Here is a 20,658-nt window from a genome sequence, read left to right on the forward strand (position 1 = left end):
AAATGTCTGGACGTTCCTCTATCCCTGTCAAAACTGGTGTGTCCTGATCCCCTCAGGCGCTGTCAGGCGTGCTGCACCGAGTGGAGGAGCTCAGTGAAGACTGGCATTCTCTGAGAAGCATATCCAGCCAAGAGACCATCTGTCATAGCGAATAACAGCGTGACAGCACAAACACAGTCCTACCTCACTCAAACCCTGACTAGCAATGGGAACTGATGGATACGAGAGCTTGGAATTGAAAGAACTGATCACAGTGGAAAGGATTGAATGAATAAAACAAACAATCATTGATACAAGATTATTACTATAATGCTATCTTTGAAATACCAAGTAATTAGGTGGTAAGTGGTATTATTTGATATCAAGCTGATCCGAACTGTTAATTTATCATTATTAGATTGTTGAACAGCTTGATTTACTAGCAAAAAGTTAACATTTGGCTAGTTAGTATGTTTTAGTTAGCCAACACTGGTAGATGACGTAACTACACAAGTGTCGACAAGCAAAAATGACAGACTATAGGCTACCTATTAAGTTCCGTATCTGTTACAAATTATCATTACTTACCTATAAGGCCCTAAATGGTTTAGCTCCTGCGTACCTAACTAGCCTTCTACCACGCTACAACCCATCACGCACCCTAAGGTCACAAAACGCTGGACTTTTGGTAGTTCCTAGGATAGCAAAGTCCACTAAAGGAGGTAGAGCTTTTTCACATTTGGCTCCCAAACTCTGGAATAGCCTTCCTGATAATGTTCGGGGTTCAGACACACTCTCTCTGTTTAAATCTAGATTAAAAACGCATCTCTTTCGCCAAGCATTCGAATAATGTATCTCTTAAATTGTGAGTGTAGTTGCATCTGCATTTTTATTCTTTAGCTTGGGTTAAACTAATTTTACTTTGTTGGATCAGCAGCTATGCTAATGATGTCTCTATCTTGTTTCTATGTTTTGCCACGGGATTTACATCCCGTGGTAACTAGGATTTACACAAGCTCCAGTCTGGATCCAGAACACCTGAGAAGAGATGATGCTGACCCTCAGAGGACCCCAGATGATCCTAACCTTGAATCAACAAACAGAACTAACAATTATTGCTACATGTGTGACTGCATCATATAATTACTATTAATTAATAATATTGATAGTTCATCATCTAGCTGACTACGTCTTGTATTATTATTATTATTTTTAATTTTCTGTAAAGTTGCTTTGTAACGATTTGTATTGTAAAAAGCGCTATACAAATAAACTTGAATTGAATTGAATTGAATTGAATACTTATTACCGGGTATTGATGTGATATCGGAGCAACCATCATTGAGATCAAAAGAAGTGCTAACTGCTAATGCTAGCTTAGTTGGTTTGAACTTGGTTCCTTTGTGCAAAGAGCAGCTACACATTCACAAACAGCTTCTACACCTCAAAGCTGTGACATATTCGTTAAATTATCATAATATGACGTATAAGTGAAATGGCTTTAAAATAACTTGACTGAAATTATTATTATTAAATAATATTTTCCATGTTTGGTCATCTTGTTGTGTGTTTATCATTTTACTCTAAACTATAGCTGAAATAAAATATGCTTATGGGCTTTTATATATATATATCATTTCTTTTTAATTGCTGGTAATGTTTATTTTATTTCAAGTAATGACCATGTTAATTCAAATATTTAGTAATTTGTTTAAAAATGTAAATTGTTTGCATTTTATTATTTTTGTATTATTTGATATATATATATATCATATATATATATAGCTCATCAAGAGAATGCCAAGAGTGTGCAAAGCAGTAATCAAAGCAAAAGGTGGCTACTTTGAAGAACCTAGAATATGACATATTTTCAGTTGTTTCATATATATATATAAACATATCTATACATTTTAGTTTCTTTTTTTATGTCAGTAAAAACTAGTTTTAAGTTAAAATAAATAGAGATGAGAAAAGCTGCCTTGACAGCTATCTAAATTAAAAATCGTTTCTTGCTTTATATTTTTTACAGTTAACATTTATTTTATTTCAAGCAACAAAAATGCTTACAGTTTTCAGTAATAATAACCCTGTTGTCAAAAAGACACACTTGGCTATTTTGGCTTGTTTTTAATTGTACCAAAACCGCTTTATTTAAAAAAAAAAAATTTAATCTCTGCTTGTGCTGCACTTCATTACTGCACTGCCCTCTCTGTTCATAAGCGACTACTACACTCTGTACACACATCAAGAAAACTACAATTCCCAGAACTGCAATCTTTCCTGCGTGACGTCATGGCCCACGGATGAAAACAGCCGCATGATACTATTACTATTTATTTCAAAGACAGATTGCGTTTACAAGATTGACAGGTATAGTGGTCATTTCTGTGCGTTACCAAAGACAGCACATAATCTCCAGTGTGACATAAGACCGATGGCGTTCTCAGAGTGGCGTCTGTCTCTCAAGCTGCTGGATCAGCCTTCTCTTCCCAAATCCGTGCTGCAGTTCCCCGACACTGAGCCTGGAGATGTTCCTCCCGGAGAGTATCAGGTCTGCACTCTCAAGCAGCTGGTCTCAGCTTAGATCCCAGATGCCATACCAGATCCTGAGCTCATAGGTAACATATAATGACAGCGTGGGATTAATACTGTCACATTTCAGATGATTACAGTATTGATAAACTGATTAGAGCCTTTAAACATGAATCATTTTATGATTATTTTATTAGTGCTTATTAGTTATTATATTTATTTATTACTATCTTTTCAATTTCAATATCTATTGATTAGACTGCAGTACTTATTTATTTACTAATAGTTCATAATCAAAGGTAAGTATTCCATTGTTATATCAATATACTGTATACTTTGATTTCTTTGGGATTCTGTGGTTCAGATATTATACTCGATATTGCATTATACTAGTTTGTGTTCTAATATACACTCACCTAAAGGATTATTAGGAACACCTGTTCAATTTCTCATTAATGCAATCATCTGATCAACCAATCACATGGCAGTTGCTTCAATGCATTTAGGGGTGTGGTCCTGGTCAAGACAATCTCCTGAACTCCAAACTGAATGCCAGAATGGGAAAGAAAGGTGATTAAAGCAATTTTGAGCGTGGCATGGTTGTTGGTACCAGACGGGGCCGGTTTGAGTATTTAACAATCTGCTCAGTAACTGGGATATTCACGCACAACCATTTCTAGGGTTTACAAAGAATGATGTGAAAAGGGAAAACATCCAGTATGCAGCAGTCCTGTGGTTGAAAATGCCTTGTTGATGCTAGAGGTCAGAGGAGAATGGGCCGACTGATTCAAGCTGATAGAAGAGCAACTTTGACTGAAATAACCACTCGTTACAACCGAGGTATGCAGCAAAGCATTTGTGAAGCCACAACACGCACAACCTTGAGGCGGATGGGCTACAACAGCAGAAGACCCCACCGGGTACCACTCATGTCCACTACAAATTGGAAAAAGAGGCTACAGTTTGCACAAGCTCACCAAAATTGGACAGTTGAAGACTGGAAAAATGTTGCCTGGTCTGATGAGTCTCGATTTCTGTTGAGACATTCAGATGGTAGAGTCAGAATTTTGCGTAAACCGAATGAGAACATGGATCCATCATGCCTTGTTACCACTGTGCAGGTTGGTGGTGTAATGGTGTGGGGGATGTTTTCTTGGCACACTTTAGGCCCCTTAGTGCCAATTGGGCATCGTTTAAATGCCACGGCCTACCTGAGCATTGTTTCTGACCATGTCCATCCCTTTATGACCACCGTGTACCCATCCTCTGATGGCTACTTCCAGCCGGATAATGCACCATGTCACAAAGCTCGAATCATTTCAAATTGTTTCTTGAACATGACAATGAGTTCACTGTACTAAAATGGCCCCCACAGTCACCAGATCTCAACCCAATAGAGCATCTTTGGGATGTGGTGGAACGGGAGCTTCGTGCCCTGGATGTGCATCCCACAAATCTCCATCAACTGCAAGATGCTATCCTATCAATACGGGCCAACATTTCTAAAGAATGCTTTCAGCACCTTGTTGAATCAAGGCCACGTAGAATTAAGGCAGTTCTGAAGGCGAAAGGGGCTCACACACAGTTTTAGTATGGTGTTCCTAATAATCCTTTAGGTGAGTGTGAGTGTATTATACTAGTACCAATTACAATTTTGCTAAAATCTGTTCATTGTGTTACAGTGCTCTACTTATTTACTAGTTACTAATAACTGTCCTATTAATTACTAGTACTTATTTATTAGATACTTATTTAGGTTATTTGTAACTGGTCTTACCCCACTAATGAATAGCTTTTTACATTTTGTTTTAATCTTGTTACAACTACCGTATTTTCCGGACTATAAGTTGCACTTTTTTTCATAGTTTGGCTGGTCCTGCGACTTATAGTCAGGTGCGACTTATTTATCAAAATTAATTTGACATGAACCAGGAGAAATGAACCAAGAGAAAACATTACCGTCTACAGCCGCCAGAGGGCACTCTATGCTGCTCACTGCTCCTGTAGCCTACCACTGAGCAACATAGAGCAACATAGAGCGCCCTCTCGCGGCTGTAGACGGTAATGTTTTCTCTTGGTTCTTGGTTCTAAATAAATGCGATTTATAGTCCGGTGTGACTTATATGCGTTTTTTTCCTCGTCATGACGTATTTTTGGAATGATGCGACTTATACTCAGGTGCAACTTATAGTCCGAAAAATACGGTATTCCGAATTTCTTTTTATTTTACAAACAACATAAGGTATGTTATAATTCTAGGATTCTTTCAACTGGGGGGCACAAGAGGGGCCACGGTTATACAGAGGGGCCAATCTTATGTTGTACATTTGGTCACACTATATTTTAAGGTCAAAATATTGCTATTAATAAGAAACCATTTTACATGTGGTGAATGAAGTTTGAGGTTGCGGTGGTCATGTTCAGGTTGTGATTTGTGCAGGCCTACTACACCAAATTTCTTTTTTAATGAATACGGTCCATTTCGACGTGTTTATATCCAAACAAACAATATTCGTAGATTCTCTGCCAACGCCGCTGCTTCTGTGTCTTGCAGTTTTTATAATTTTTTTTTTAAGTTTAGATAAAGATAAACATAGTACGATTTGATTTGCCGTCTCGCTTGCAATATTAATTGCGTGTCATCAGGAAAAAACAACAACAAAAAACACAAACAAACTGGATTTTCTGCTGTACAGTATATACTACTTATACTAGTATTTATACTACTTATTGCAAATAGTGGCAATATCTGCACCTCAATATTGTAGTACATTATAAAACAGTATGACTATTTTAACTCAAAATATGAAATGGATGCCACCTTATTGACGTGACATACAGCCAAGTATGGTGACCCATACTCAGAATTTGTGCTCTTCATTTAACCCATCCAAAGTACACACTCAGAGCTGTGCACAAACACACACACACCGTAAACACACAAACACCCAGAGCAGTGGGCAGTAGGGGGGTAATGGTACGCAAAAATCACGGTTCGGTACGTACCTCGGTTTTAAAGTCACGGTTTGGTTCATTTTTGGTACAGTAAGGCAAAGAAATGCAAACATTAAACTGCAGGTTGTTTATTACTATAAACTTTTTTTAACAATTTTTTAAATACTTTTTTTTTTTAATACTTTTTAATAAAATATATATAAAATAAAAAAAAGAATAAGAAATAAAATACTGCTGTAAAGTTCTCCACTAAATAAAATACTCTCAGTCTCAAACCAATATCATATAATAAAATATAATGAAAAATATAAATAAATAACTATGATTACAGTGCAGCATTATCAAGCCCAGCTTGTAGGCCTGCTCATATTTAAAAAATATATATAACTTTTCCAAAGTGTAAAGTGCAGCATCAACAGTTTCAGTTTTTAGACCTGCTCAGATTTTGTTATTGCGTTGGACCGATCGGAATTAAGAGCAAAGGTCTGTTTAAATGCCGACGGGAGCTGCGTTTGTATTACAATCATTTTTTTTCCTAGTTGTAGTGATGTTCACACTCGCGTGATGCCTTTTGAAAACCTTAGGCCGGTAACACACTGGCATATTGCACCTGTCAAACATAGTCTATTTTGCCGTCAATACTGTTGACGGTGTCCTTTATCAGTAGGCTTTATATTTATGCTCAACATGAAGTATAGATATTGTTGTCGTGAAGACAAGATCCTGGTCTGTCGGCGACCTCTCTCTATGTCACCTGCAGTAGCAGCAGCGCGCCAGCCGCGTCAGGCACGATTCTGGTGTGTAAAGACACAGAAAACGCGAAGCAGCCGTCACGCATCTGACACGCAGCAGAAACGCCACACTCACGCCACGCAGCCAGTGTGTCACTGGCCTTAGAATCAGCTGCGGGGCGGGATTTGCGCTGAACGCGGAGACTTCCGCCACTTAATATGTTCGTTTGGAAACACGTAAATGTATATGTTCCGCACACAAAATATTGCATTCGGTCATTCGGTATACACGTGCACCGTACCGAAAGCCCTGTACCGAAACAGTCCGGTACGAATACATGTACTGTTACACCCCTATGCTGCGGTGCCCAGGGAGCAGTTGGGGGTTCGGTGCCTTGCTCAAAGGAACCTCAGTCGTGGAATTGAAGGCGGGAGAGAGCGTTGTACATTCACTACCCCCCACCTACAATCCCTGCCACCCCGAGACTCGAACTCATAACCTTTGGACTACGAGTACAAATCTCAACAAATAAAGCCCTCTTACACCTACCCTAACCGATGCTTTATTGTCAACTTTTTGATTAGTTCTTTCATTTTCATTGAAAATAAACGCATTTCTGATGTAATTTGAAAAGGGAGAAAAAAGTTCGCCACTAGGCAGATTAAATCCCGAACATGACAGAGCTGATATGTGACGAACAAGAACATGGCAGAGGTTTTACCATCTTCACCACTGAAGCTGACAAAATTTAGTTGTCTTTTGTAGTTTTTAATAGCTGATTCACACAATGGTGGGCGGAGCTAGTGTAAGTATTATTCAAATGCAAGCTGAAAGACTTTTTTTGAGTGACAGACACATAGAAGGTGCTGGAACACTGGAGGGCGATTAGTTTTCGGGGGGGAAGTCCCCATGGCCCCTCCCCTGTCTACGCCACTGGTTACCTTTCATAAATAATTGTTACCAAATTTAAAATGCATCAAATTTGCAGATTTCCTGCTATATCTGTTTTTTGTTGGTTACTTAAAGATCCTATGACATGAAAATTTCACTTTCTGAGGTTTTTTAACATTAATATGACTTCCCCTAGCATGTATGTGGTCCCCAAGGTTAAATAAATTTTAATCGGTGTAAATCGAGATTTTGCTATCTTTCTCTGCCTTTGAGAAAATGGAAGCTCAAACGGGCTGATCTGGAATTTCCTCTTTGTGACGTTGTAAAGAGAAATGTTACCTCCCCTTTCTCTGCTTTGCCTGCCCAAATATTTACATATAATTCAGTCGCAATGTCAGCACAGGCGTTACAAACAGACTTTTATGATATGGATTCGACAGCACCGGCACAAACAGTGAGTAACAGTGTTCATTAATGCCTGATCTGTGATCAGTGATTTCTGATGTGTAGCTAATCATTCAAGTTCACACAGACTTTCTTTCTAAATCGTTTAATATTGTTTATGCATCAGTGAATCAAGCCAGTGACTAAACGATCAACTTCACGTTGTTTCTCTTAGTAGCATGAAACAAATCTGTTATTTAAATTGTGATTTAACTACAGAGAGCGATTAAAGAACGCTCCCTTTTTTTCCGGAGCTGTCACACATCGCGAGTATATCTGCACACTTGCCTAAACTGCCGTTACAACGAATGACGCTGTTATGCTGCACAACAAAGCTCTTACTGTATTCATGTGTTTGCTGTTAGTTGTGGTGAAAGCATTTTGTGAGAGAAAACGTGTTGCAATAATGACGAGATGACTGCATTCACGCGATAAACAGACTCTGTCTATTCAATACTCATCACTGCAGCCTTTCATGTGATGGGAAAAGATCGAAAAAATAATTATATAATCAACAAATCCACGATTCGTTAATCTCGACAGCTGTAGTATGTGTATATATATATTTGAGAGGGGTTCCACATGTAATACGCATTTCAAATGCAAAGATGTCAGTCAATCACAACAGCTGTGGTTTACTCGGAGTCTCACAGCAGACACGCCCCTTCAAACAGAGCATTCAAGCCAGAGGGCTAATATCAGGATATAAAAAATGCTTTTTATTTCTAAATTTTAAATGTAAAAATCATACTAACAATATAAGTACACCTAAGGAAACATTAAAAAGCATTTAAAGAAAAGGAAATAATACATGTCATGGGACCTTTAAGATAAATAGATAAGTATTAAATATATTCTAACTGTGCATTCAATTATTCATGCGATTATACAATGCATTATAAGGTGCACTACTAGGCTTAAATATAACATTTAAGTAAAGCATTACCAGTCTAGTAGGATGCAATATTATGGTTTAAATAGTAAACAGTCAAATCATTTCAAAAGTTTTTTTTTTCTTTTTACTTTATCAACAATTTATAACTAATATAATATCAAATAAGGGACACATTATCTTAGGTTTATATTATAGGTCTATTAGACTATAATTTTTTCCTTAACGGGGTGGAAATTTTGTATCTGTCATTTGTTTAAAAAGTTTCTGTAATATATAAAAGAATATAACATAATATATAATAGAATTTAAATCATCAAGCTGGAACTATGACTTTTAAAACATAAATGCGTCCCTATAGTGATGAAATCAAAAGACACTTTAAATCATGTTTCATGTTTCAAAAAAAAAAAAAAAAATCTAGGAATAACCCCTTGAGGAATCTTGACAAGGTTGCAAACAGTTTTCCCATTATCTTCATGCATTACAGAATTAGTGTACTGTGGCAGAAAGTTAAAGGATGACTTGACTCTGGAGTCCTATGGGATTCAGTCGGGATCCACTGTGCACATCCTGAGAAAGTCATGGCCAGAAGCTGAGATCCATCCCGGTGAGTCGTGTTTACATTCTGCAGTGGAACACAAAAAGAGACATCAGGCAGAATGTTCATGCTGCTCTTTTTTCCATACAAATGAAATGATGTACAGATGGACACTGGAAAGCTCCAAAAAGACAAAAATGCACCCTGAATACAGTCCATTATTTCTTCCTCTATGTTCTTCTATAGAGCCAGTGGACAAGGTTGCAGCTATGAGGGAGTTTCGTGTCTTGCAGGCAGCTCTTCACACCAGCAATGCATACAGAGACTCGGTAGGTTGACTAGACCAGCATACAGATTCACTGCTGGATCCCTGGGAACATGTTCAAGTAGCTGTTTACTCATTATAGGTGTTCAAGATGCTGAACAACGAGGAATCCCTCGACCAGATCATCGTGGCAACACCTGGGCTGAACAGTGATCCTGTGGCTCTAGGTATGTTTACAGGCAGAGTTGATATGTGATGTGTGTAAGGCGTTTTGAAAACTTACTCATGTTTATTGTCTACATTTTTAGGGGTTCTTCAAGACAAAGACCTCTTCATGCAATTCACAGACCCAAACATGCTTGACACGTAAGTGAGCATCATTACATACAACAAGAAATAGCTGCATGTTATATGTAAAATAATAATAGTAAGATAATAATAATAATAATAAATCAATAATGTTATTATTAATTGGTAATTATGTAATAACAGTAATTTATCAACTAATATAAATAATAAATAAATACATTTTGTAATTTAATAATAAAAATAAGTATAAAATAATAATATATAACAGTAAAATAATAATAATAAATACATGAATGTTGTTATTATTAATTAATCAGTAATATTATTTAATAGTAATTATAATTAATATTGCAACTACTACTACCACTACTGCTACTACTTCTAATGATAGTGATGTTTTTATGTTAATGTTTTAATGTTATTATTATTAATCGATGTTGAAATAATACTAATACTAATACAATACATTATTTTAATCATTTATATTTAGGTCGAATTTATATTTGTCTAATTTCAATCATTTAAAGGTGACACAGAATTGATTGAACACAGTTGTGTGGCTGCAGTGTGTGAAAACAACCAGCCTATAATGGAAAAAATCCACCCACTCATTGTTTTATAATTCCAAAAAATCAGAAACAGTCTCTCCACACGAGCAGTTCCAGGTTTCTCACGTTTATGACATCATAGTCTGTGTAAGTCCCATCCAATTTGTGACGCTCTCTGCCCTGTTAGCATATACACAGCCCTGAGTGAAAAGCAGCGGTCCGCCATTACTGTTCTCTTGCTGTAGTTGCTGGAGATACAATGTCAGCATCAAAGAGCCATTAAAAGTGTCATGTGTTGGGATGCACTGATGGATAAAGGAGTCTCCATAGACCGCTGAGGACACGGTGGTTAAATTTCATTTTCGAAGGAAATGTCTCGAAAAAAAAAATGGAATAGTCCTATACGTTTGTGCTAACATTTTATACCGGACTCGAATGCCTAACAAACGAGGGTCATTTGCTTCTGAAAGAGGGATAGATACCAACGATTCTTGCGCAAACATCCAGACTCCAGACAAAGTAAGCATCATGCATCATATTTTGTTTTCCAAAAGAGCTTCTTGGCTCACTGTAAGGCTAATGTTGCTAAAGCTACCATTGTCTCTGCCTGTTTTCACTAATGCTGCCTTCACTTGCTACAGGAATGATCGTGAGCAGGAATGTGGTAGTTAAAAATTGCGTTGGGAAGCAATGTGAGGTCAGTAACACTGTCACCAACAGTTAAATCGTAACATCGGTGGTATGCCTGCGAGCATGAGCTCTTGAAGCTCCACACTCGTCTGAGAAGTGAGGCGGGAGCTTCAGCTCATTTTCATTTAAAGGGGACAAGCACAAAATACAGCGCGTTTTGGCTCATACCCAAAAGTGGCAATTTCAACAAGTTATAAAAGATAACCTGTGGGGTATTTTGAGATAAAACTTCACACACACTCTCTTGGGACATCAGAGAATAATTTAAAATATGGTATCAATTCTATGGCACCTTTAATAATGAGCAGTCACGTTTGTCTGGTACTGTATTTCTTTATAATAATTAATCATCATTTTTAAAACGAGTGTTGTGTTGTGAATGCAATATTGTTTTGACTTCCATTGAATCCGAGGTTTAATTGCCTCCAAATGTGACATTTGAATCACATGGTGCACTTTGGATTAAAGCAAATGATACCCTGAGCTTAACTGTCTCACCAGATTGGCCAATTCCCACCCGGCGCTGGTAAATGCCATCATCCTGGTGCTGCACTCGGTGGCTGGCAGCGTGCCGCCCCAACAGAGCGCCGGCTCCTCTAGAAATGTGTCTTCTAGCTCTTACAGTGACATGCCAGGTGGGTGTCCATTTAAACACAATTTAAGTGAAAAATTGCAAACCATTTACATAATGTGATGGGTTATTTTTAGTGATCCATACTAGTTTTCATGCATAACCTTTTTTTTTCCAGGAGGTTTCCTCTTTGAAGGCATGTCTGATGATGAGGAGGACTTCCAGTCGGTTTGTGATGATTTACTGTTCTTTATTAGGAATAGTGCATTAACAGTATTGGATCCTAAGTCAGTTTATCATCTGTAGGGGAATCGCGGTGGGCCGTCCACTATTGCTAGTGGTTTGGCCGGCATGAGGCCAGCTTCGCTCGGCTATAACGGCGCTGTGGGCCCCAGACCCATCACTCAAAGTGAGCTGGCCACCGCTCTGGCCCTCGCCAGCACCCCTGAGAGCAGCGCTGCTACACCAACTACAGGAAACCAGGTACAGGACACTTCAGCAGAGTACACTGCACATGACTGTGTCCACCCAGAGTATCAATGTACAAGATATATATAAGTATATATATATATCTGTCTATATCTATATATAGATTATCAATGTTTGTACTTTATCAAATTTAAAAGATTACATTTCATGGTTGTAAAAACTATTTATGGACGGTAAATGTTCTCAATTCACTGGCCATCAGCAGGTGTGGCAAATGTTATATTGTATACAACCATTCAAACGTTTGGTGTAAAATAATTGTATTTATGTTTTTGAAGTCTCCTCTGCTCACCAAGGCTTCATTCATTGGATCAAAAATACAGTAAAAACAGTAATATTGTAAAATATTATGAAAAATTTACAATAAGTGTTTTCTGTTTGAATATATTTTAAAATGTCATTTATTCCTGTGATCAAAGCTGAATTCAGCTTCAGTGTCACATGATCCTTCATTGAAATCATTCTGATATGCTGATTTGCTGCTCAATAAATATGTATTATTATAAATGCTGAAAATAGTTGTGCTGTTTTAGATTTTTGTGAATATCATGATTAATCCCCCCCATATCTTTTGTAGCATTATAAATGTCTTTACTGTCACTTTTTTTTAATCAATTTCATGCATCTTTAATAAATAAAAGTATTAATTTCCTTTATCTTTCTGACCCCAAAATTAAGTTAAATTTTAAAACCATGAATTTAAAAATTCTTCCTGTACATGTAATATTTAGCAGAGCTCAAAGTAAATATAACTTTTTTGTACTATGTTTCATAATCTTGTGATGCCTATTCACTTGTAGCATTTCTAAATCACAGATTTTTTATTTAATCAAAGCAGCATAAACATTTAGGGTACATTTACATGACAACAATGTACTGAAAACAGAATTTTTTTCCTTTGTGTTTTTGGAAAAGTTTCGCATGCAGACCCCGTTTACACGGATCTGCAAAAATGACTAAAATATTGTATTATTCATGCCAGGCCAGTAGATGACGATGTCACTTTGCAAAGACACACTACCTGTCATAAGTGTTAATTTTTGAAACTGAGATTTATGCATCATCTGAAAGCTGAATAAATCAGCTTTCCATTGATGTATGGTTTATTAGCATCAATGTATTGGACAATATTTGGCCGAGATACAACTATTTGAAAATCTGGAATCTGAAGGTGCAAAAAAATCTAAATATTGAGAATATCCCCTTTGAAGTTATCCAAATGAAGTTCTTAGAAAAGCATATTACTAAACAAAAATTAATTTTTAATATATTTACATTAGAAAATTTACAAAATATCTTCATGGAACATGATCTTTACTTAATATCCAAATTATTTTTGGCGTAGAAGAAAAATCAATAATTCTGACCCATACAATGTATTTTTGGTTATTGCTACAAATATACCCCAGCAACTTATGGCTGGTTTTGTGGTCCAGGGTCACATTTAATACACAAGTGCGTGACATCACATGGTTTTGTAGTTTATACTGGGATGGTAATGGTATCATTTTCAAAAACTTGCACTTTGAAACACGTTTTTAAAAGTTTCCATTTTTCAGCCCCCTAAAACACTGTTGTCTTGTTAAACATCCAAACTCATACAGAGTTTTCAGTTTTTAGTTGAAAATTATGTTGTGACCCATTAAATTCAGAACTAGTTAACAGATTATAATTAATAAATAAATTAATAATAATAATTGTTATCAGCTGGAATTTAAACATCAGTTAAATTGTAATAATTTTTTCGATTTGCATACACTAATTTAAAAAACGAATATGTTTGAGACAGGCTCCCTCTTCAGTTGTGTCCCCAGTCCCTGCAGGCACTCCTATAACCAATGACCTGTTTAACCAGGCACTGCAGCAGGCCCTGCAGGTGTCCAGCATGTCCAGCCTGCATGTGAGTAACCACCCGACAAACAGAATCATCTTTATAGTTTCCGTCAGCAGCCCTTCAAACATCTCAAATAGAGATGTCGCAGAAAATGCGTGCATTCTTCCTATGACAGGTAGCACAGCTTGATTTCATGCATCCTGTTCCTTTTTATATGCAGCAAAGTCTGATCACAATATAATTTTCTTTGTTAAAGTGGCATTACTGATTCTGGAGTGACTCTGTTTGATAATGTGTAGAATCAATGGCAGTCGCAGCTCCAGCAGCTGCGGGACATGGGCATCCGTGATGAGGAGCTCATCCTGAGAGCCCTGCAGGCCACTGGCGGAGACATTCAAGCGGCCCTGGAACTCATATTCGCCGGAGGCGCACCATGAATCACTTCTCTGAAGTAAAGCGTTATTGTGATGTTACAACCAAGGCATTTGATTTACCACTACATATTCAATACTTGAACTACCTATTTGAGTTATTTTTAAATGTATATTTGTCTTTTATTTTTTAGATATGTACACTAAATGCAGTGGTATCAGCTGTTTAGGGCCCACTTTAAAATATATTACTTCTGCTGTGTAAATATACAATGTTCAGCTCCGTAAAGTTTGATGTTCAGACAATCATTGTTAAGTTTTATTTTGTCATGGATATAAAATCTTTCTTAAAAACCATAAATTTTGTTGCTCTGTAGTTGTGTGCAAGGATTAAACTTGGCATGAAGTGGAAGATCCCCCTGTCTGTTTTCCAAATGCATCTTAATGATTCATCCATGATTGTTATATTTAATTAATTTTTGACCTCCTGATTTTTAATTAGAATGTCACACTCTAGCTTGATCTTCCAGTGAAACAATAGACTTCGTTACGGTGAAGGTGACAGCATTTCAAATGGAAGTTAGTGCATAAATCAACTTCAGCAAAATAAATATCCAAACACCTAAAGTTTGATTTTCTTTAACTAAAATGTATATATTACTATACTTTCTATATTCTTGGAAACAAGCAGTGATAGTTTGTATTTACTGCAAGATTTGATTGCAGTTTATTTGCTTTGTGTATAAACAATAGTAGGCTAAATAATTAATTGGTAAACAACAAACTATCTATATGTGCCTTTTTTTCCATCAGTATCAATAACCTGTTATGTTTTTATGGGGTTGTTTATTCATGAACTTCATGTCCAAATGAGCTGTCTGTGTGAGCCACCACTCTATAGGACAATGACCAGGTCAAACATCTTATAAAAGCCTTTGCCACAATTTGTCATTTAGACCTTTTCTAGTGATTCCAGTGTCCATTTTTGTGGTATAACATGGCCTGATAACTTTCTGTTCATCCTTCAAGTTGCTTGGTTGATGAAAAAGTAGAAGTGAAACACTTGCCTGCTGATTCTAAATTTGCTCTTCATGCACTGGACTAAATCCAAAATTAAAGGACTAAATAACTACAGGCCTCTGGCTCTAACGTCTGTGATCATGAAGTCATTTGAAAAACTGGCGATGGAATCAGACTTATTCCCGAGTCCACTCGAGTCCCAATCAAAATATTTCATGATAATTACTGTATGTTACTGAGGTCTTGTCTCGGACCCAATCTCTCTGGTCTCGGTCTTGACTTGAACTCAACAATCTCTGGTGTCGGTCTTGACTCGGACTCAACCCTCTCTGGTCTCGGTCTTGACTCGAACTCAACCCTCTCTGGTCTCGGTCTCGACTCAGACTCAACCCTCTCTGGTCTCGGTCTTGACTCGGACTCGACCCTCTCTGGTCTCGGTCTTGACTCAAACTCGACCCTCTCTGGTCTTGGTCTTGACTCGAACTCATCCCTCTCTGGTCTCGGTCTTGACTCGAACTCAACCCTCTCTGGTCTCGGTGTTGACTCGGACTCGACCCTCTCTGGTCTCGGTCTTGACTCGAACTCAACCCTCTCTGGTCTCGGTCTTGACTCGGACTCGACCCTCTCTGGTCTCGGTCTTGACTCGGACTCGACCCTCTCTGGTCTCGGTCTTGACTCGGACTCGACCCTCTCTGGTCTCGGTCTTGACTCGGACTCGACCCTCTCTGGTCTCGGTCTTGACTCGGATTCGACCCTCTCTGGTCTCGGTCTTGACTCGGACTCGACCCTCTCTGGTCTCGGTCTTGACTCGGACTCGACCCTCTCTGGTCTCGGTCTTGACTCGGACTCGACCCTCTCTGGTCTCGGTCTTGACTCGGACTCGACCCTCTCTGGTCTCGGTCTTGACTCAAACTCGACCCTCTCTGGTCTCGGTCTTGACTCGGACTCGACCCTCTCTGGTCTCGGTCTTGACTCGGATTTGACCCTCTCTGGTCTCGGTCTTGACTCGGACTCGACCCTCTCTGGTCTCGGTCTTGACTCAAACTCGACCCTCTCTGGTCTCGGTCTTGACTCAAACTCGACCCTCTCTGGTCTCGGTCTTGACTTGAACTCAACCCTCTCTGGTCTCGGTCTTGACTTGAACTCAACCCTCTCTGGTCTCGGTCTCGGTCTTGACTCAAACTCAACCCTCTCTGGTCTCTGTCTTGACTCGGACTCAACCCTCTCTGGTCTCGGTCTTGACTCAAACTCGACCCTCTCTGGTCTCTGTCTTGACTCAAACTCGACCCTCTCTGGTCTCGGTCTTGACTCAAACTCAACCCTCTCTGGTCTCTGTCTTGACTCGGACTCAACCCTCTCTGGTCTTGGTCTTGACTCAAACTCGACCCTCTCTGGTCTCGGTCTTGACTCAAACTCGACCCTCTCTGGTCTCGGTCTTGACTCAAACTCAACCCTCTCTGGTCTCGGTCTTGACTCAAACTCAACCCTCTCTGGTCTCGGTCTTGACTCAAACTCAACCCTCTCTGGTCTCGGTCTTGACTTGAACTCAACCCTCTCTGGTCTTGGCCTTGACTCAAACTCAACCTTCTCTGGTCTCGGTCTTGACTCGGACTAGACCCTCTCTGATCTTGATCTGGACTCGGACTCGAATGAGCTGGTCTCGACTACAACACTGGTATATACATAATGTACAGTACCTTGAAAGTATTTACAGCACAACACATATATGCATTAACATTTCTACAAAAACACCCCACAGTTCGTCCTGACAGAGTGGCAGTGATGGGGATGTCATTCAGTGTCTCTGTAACGCTGGGTTTGACAGCATACTCAGAAACTGTAGAAGTAAATATGTCATACCTTCTCATTTGCATCAGTACAGTGGAGATTTGATGCAGATTCAGTGATGCAATGTCTTTTTCTGCTCTTTGATGGCAACTTTCCAGCCCAGCTGTGTGGTTTGTGTCAGTGGGAATCACATCTTTGGCTGATGTCTGCAGCACTGCAAGAGTGAGAAACACTGTTTTCCCATAACAGGCATGATTAAAACACATTACATTATACAGTACAATCTATATACTAATAATGTCCGTCATTCTGTGAATACCAAGGAATGTAGACAAATCCCGCTAGGATGAAAACATGAGAATAATTTGGCGGGATCTGTTGCTGCCAATACCAAATGACCTTTCCAAAAAAAAGTTATGAAAATGATACATTTATGTGTAATTGGTGCATACAATTCAGCTTTGCACTATAAAGAGTCATGTGCTTGCAATTCATATGGTAGGTTTTGTTTTTACTAGATGGGTGAAATCAAATGCTCTGTATTATTAATTGCTTCAGAGTCTGCAGCGGATGTGAGTCGATCGGTTTAATACATTAAAATGTTCATCTTCAGCACTTTAATTTAATCTCAGGCCAGAGATTTAGCCAATCTCATTTCCTGCTCGGAAGATGAAGATGTTGATGAAGAGGGTATCCTGGAACGGGTCACTTTATTGAGCCTCCTGACAGCCCTCACATCCGATTCAGTGATTTTTTTTTTATGTCAAAACATTGCAGGCGTGTTCATGACCCTAAATGACAAACAATTTCACAAATTCAAGAAAAACATCCTAGGCTGACCCGTATTTCCCACTATTAATATAAAGGCTAGACTAAGATTTATCTATTATTTTCTTTTTATTTTCCCCACCAATATGCTTTTAAATGGTAAGTGAGATGTCATATACATAGACGGATAGATGAATGTGCTGTTGTTGGCATGTGTGCTGTATTTCAGGAAGTTGAAATGACTCTGTTTTGTATTGTAGTGGAGAGACGGTTCTTCAGAGTCGAGTCCTGGCAGAAAACTCTGGCTTTTCTTGAGGAGCATCTCTATGACAACAGCAGAGAAGTTACACGCTTCAATACTGTATTTATAATAGCAAGACTAATTTATCTTCATTATGACCTTTTAAAATAATACTGAATAGATTAATAGTATTAAATATAATTATTAAGTATTAATTGTTTAAATTTTTTATAATGAATACATTATTAATGAATATTTAAATAGTTATTAGTAATTAAAATATATTCGGCAATGATGATAATATTAAATTTTTAATGATTATTATATTAATAATGAATTAATAAAAACAAATTATACTTTTTTTAATTGTAGATATTGATATATATTAAATAGTTATAATTTATTATTTGATATAATATCAATCAAAATCAAAGTATAAAAAAATAAATCCTAATGTAAATTGCATGTTTTTTTTTTTCTTTTTTACGTACAGATATTGGACTTAAGGTGATGCAAGCCTTGGGATGTTAGAGAAAATTATCTTCTAATCATGAAATTAAAGTATAATTTATCTTCAGATTGAAAGAACTTATTGAAGAATTATTATTTACAAAGAGCATTGATGTATAAAATTAAAGTATGATGCTGCAATTAAATATGACAATCACTAGCCTACCCATCAGTTTCTGAGCTTAATTATGTTGTCGCTCATGAGCATTCCAGTAATTAAAGACATGTTGAGTAATTTAGTGGTTCACTGGCCCTGAATCCCACTTATGCACAGATGCCAATGGTCCTTTCCAGCCAGAAAGTGTGCTGTCTATCAGGGCTGTCAGTGAAATGTTTATGTGTTTTTATTTATTTCATTTTTGTCTAGCTTCAATTGATAAGTTCTGTGTTTACTTCTTTTGATACCAAAAAACTGTCACAAACTCCCGCTGCGACGGGGATCAAAGACTGATGTGTGATGCTGATGCCAGCTCCAGACAGCCTGCCAGAGCATCTTACATGAGCAAATCTGGAGCCACCGCATTAGCCATTTCACTATGTGTAGCCATTGATGTTGACGCCAAACAGTGATGATAACATTTGTCTCGTTTGTCAATGTGCAGAATGAGGCTGAAATCAGAAGTGATACATCTCATAATGACTGATGTGCTTTTGTACTGTTCTTCCAGAAAATATTTGAGATTCCACAAAGGAAAACATTCACATATTAACTGAACAGAAAACAACAACAACAACAACATCAATAGTTCCCAGGACTCGCCTCTTTTTTTTTCATACATATTGCATCTGATTTCCACGTTTTAAATGTTATACATTTATACAGAATTACAATATTTGTATATAACAGTTTTACATTTATGCATAAGATGTTGTATTTCATAACTTTCATAAATGTTACTGTTTAAATTTAATTCAGTGGCTTATGCAGTCAAGATTTTATGGTTTATACAGAAATTGGTTTTAAAATATAAATATAACCAGAGAAAATCACTTGTGTAAAAAAGTGTGACAACTAGCCCCAGTCTATTAACAGAAAAATTGTAGAACATAAATTTTAACAGAAACTGTACTTGTTAAAATTACAAATTACTTGCTTCTTGCATCAGACCAAGGCTGCATTGTCCTCTAAATTGCTAGTTTTACTTGATCTTAGTGCTGCATTCGACACCATAGCTCATGACACACTCTACAAAACTATACAGGTATTTAAGGGCAGGTTCTAAGATGGTTTAGATCCTATCTGTCCGATCGCTACAACTTTGTTTATTTAAATGGGGAGTCATCTCATTTATCACCAGTAAAATATGGAGTGCAACAAGGATATGTCCTAGGTCCTCTGCTATTTTCAATTTACATGTTGCCCCTTAATATTATTAGGTAATATTATTAGAAAATATGGGATTAATTTCCACTGTAATGCTGATGATACTCAGCTATATATCTCAACGAGACCAGATGAAGCTTCTAAATTATCTAAGCTAACATAGTGTGTTAAAAATGTAAAAGATTGGATGACCAATAATTTTCTCCTATTAAATTCATATAAGAAAGAGATATTACTTATTGGACCAAAAAACAGTACACATAATATCGTAGATTACAGTTTGCAACTAGATGGATGTACTGTTACTTCCTCTACAGTCAAAAATCTGGGTGTTATATTAGACAGCAACTTGTCTTTTGAAATCCATATTTCCCATGTTACAAAACGTACTCGGCTACTGACGTAACCCTGGTTCTCTCTAGAAGAGGGAACGAGTACTGCGTCTTAGCTAAGACGCTACGGGAAAAAATCTCTTTTCACGAAATACTGAAGCAAAAAATTATCCTTAATTTTGAATTTTTGTAAAGGGCATTTGCAGCAGCACACAGCCATAGGCGAGACGGCTCGCTCGCTCATTGGCTGCTCTGCGGCAACTGCACAGCCTATCGAGTGCAGGCTGATGCAACATCAGACCAATAAGGGCGCTTCGCGCCCTTCATGCCACTTCCCGCCGAAACGGGTGTGGCCCAACCCTACAAAGGAGCTCGAAAAGGCTGACTCACCTGATTTATTTCATTGCCGAAGCGAACCAGAGTGAATCCTACGCACGGCAGAGAATGCAGTACTCGTTCCCTCTTCTAGAGAGAACCGAGGTTACGTTAATAACCGAGTACGTTCTCTCACGAGAGTTCTCTCATACTGCGTCTTAGCTAAGACGCTACGGGAACCCCATGTAAAGCGCCGTGCGCGCAGGGATCACACACCAATAAACCTGGAAGCAACGCCCAGGACTTACAGTGCACAG

General features: G+C 37.9%; 1 pseudogene; it reads left to right on the plus strand.

The window, feature by feature from the left end:
• The first annotated feature begins 2,413 nt into the window (after positions 1 to 2,413).
• LOC132133496 (ubiquitin-like protein 7) lies at positions 2,414 to 14,444 on the plus strand (annotated as a pseudogene).
• Positions 14,445 to 20,658: the final 6,214 nt, after the last annotated feature.

The sequence above is a fragment of the Carassius carassius genome, chromosome 50 (genome assembly GCF_963082965.1).
Source record: "Carassius carassius chromosome 50, fCarCar2.1, whole genome shotgun sequence".
NCBI classification, from domain to species: Eukaryota; Metazoa; Chordata; class Actinopteri; order Cypriniformes; family Cyprinidae; genus Carassius; species Carassius carassius.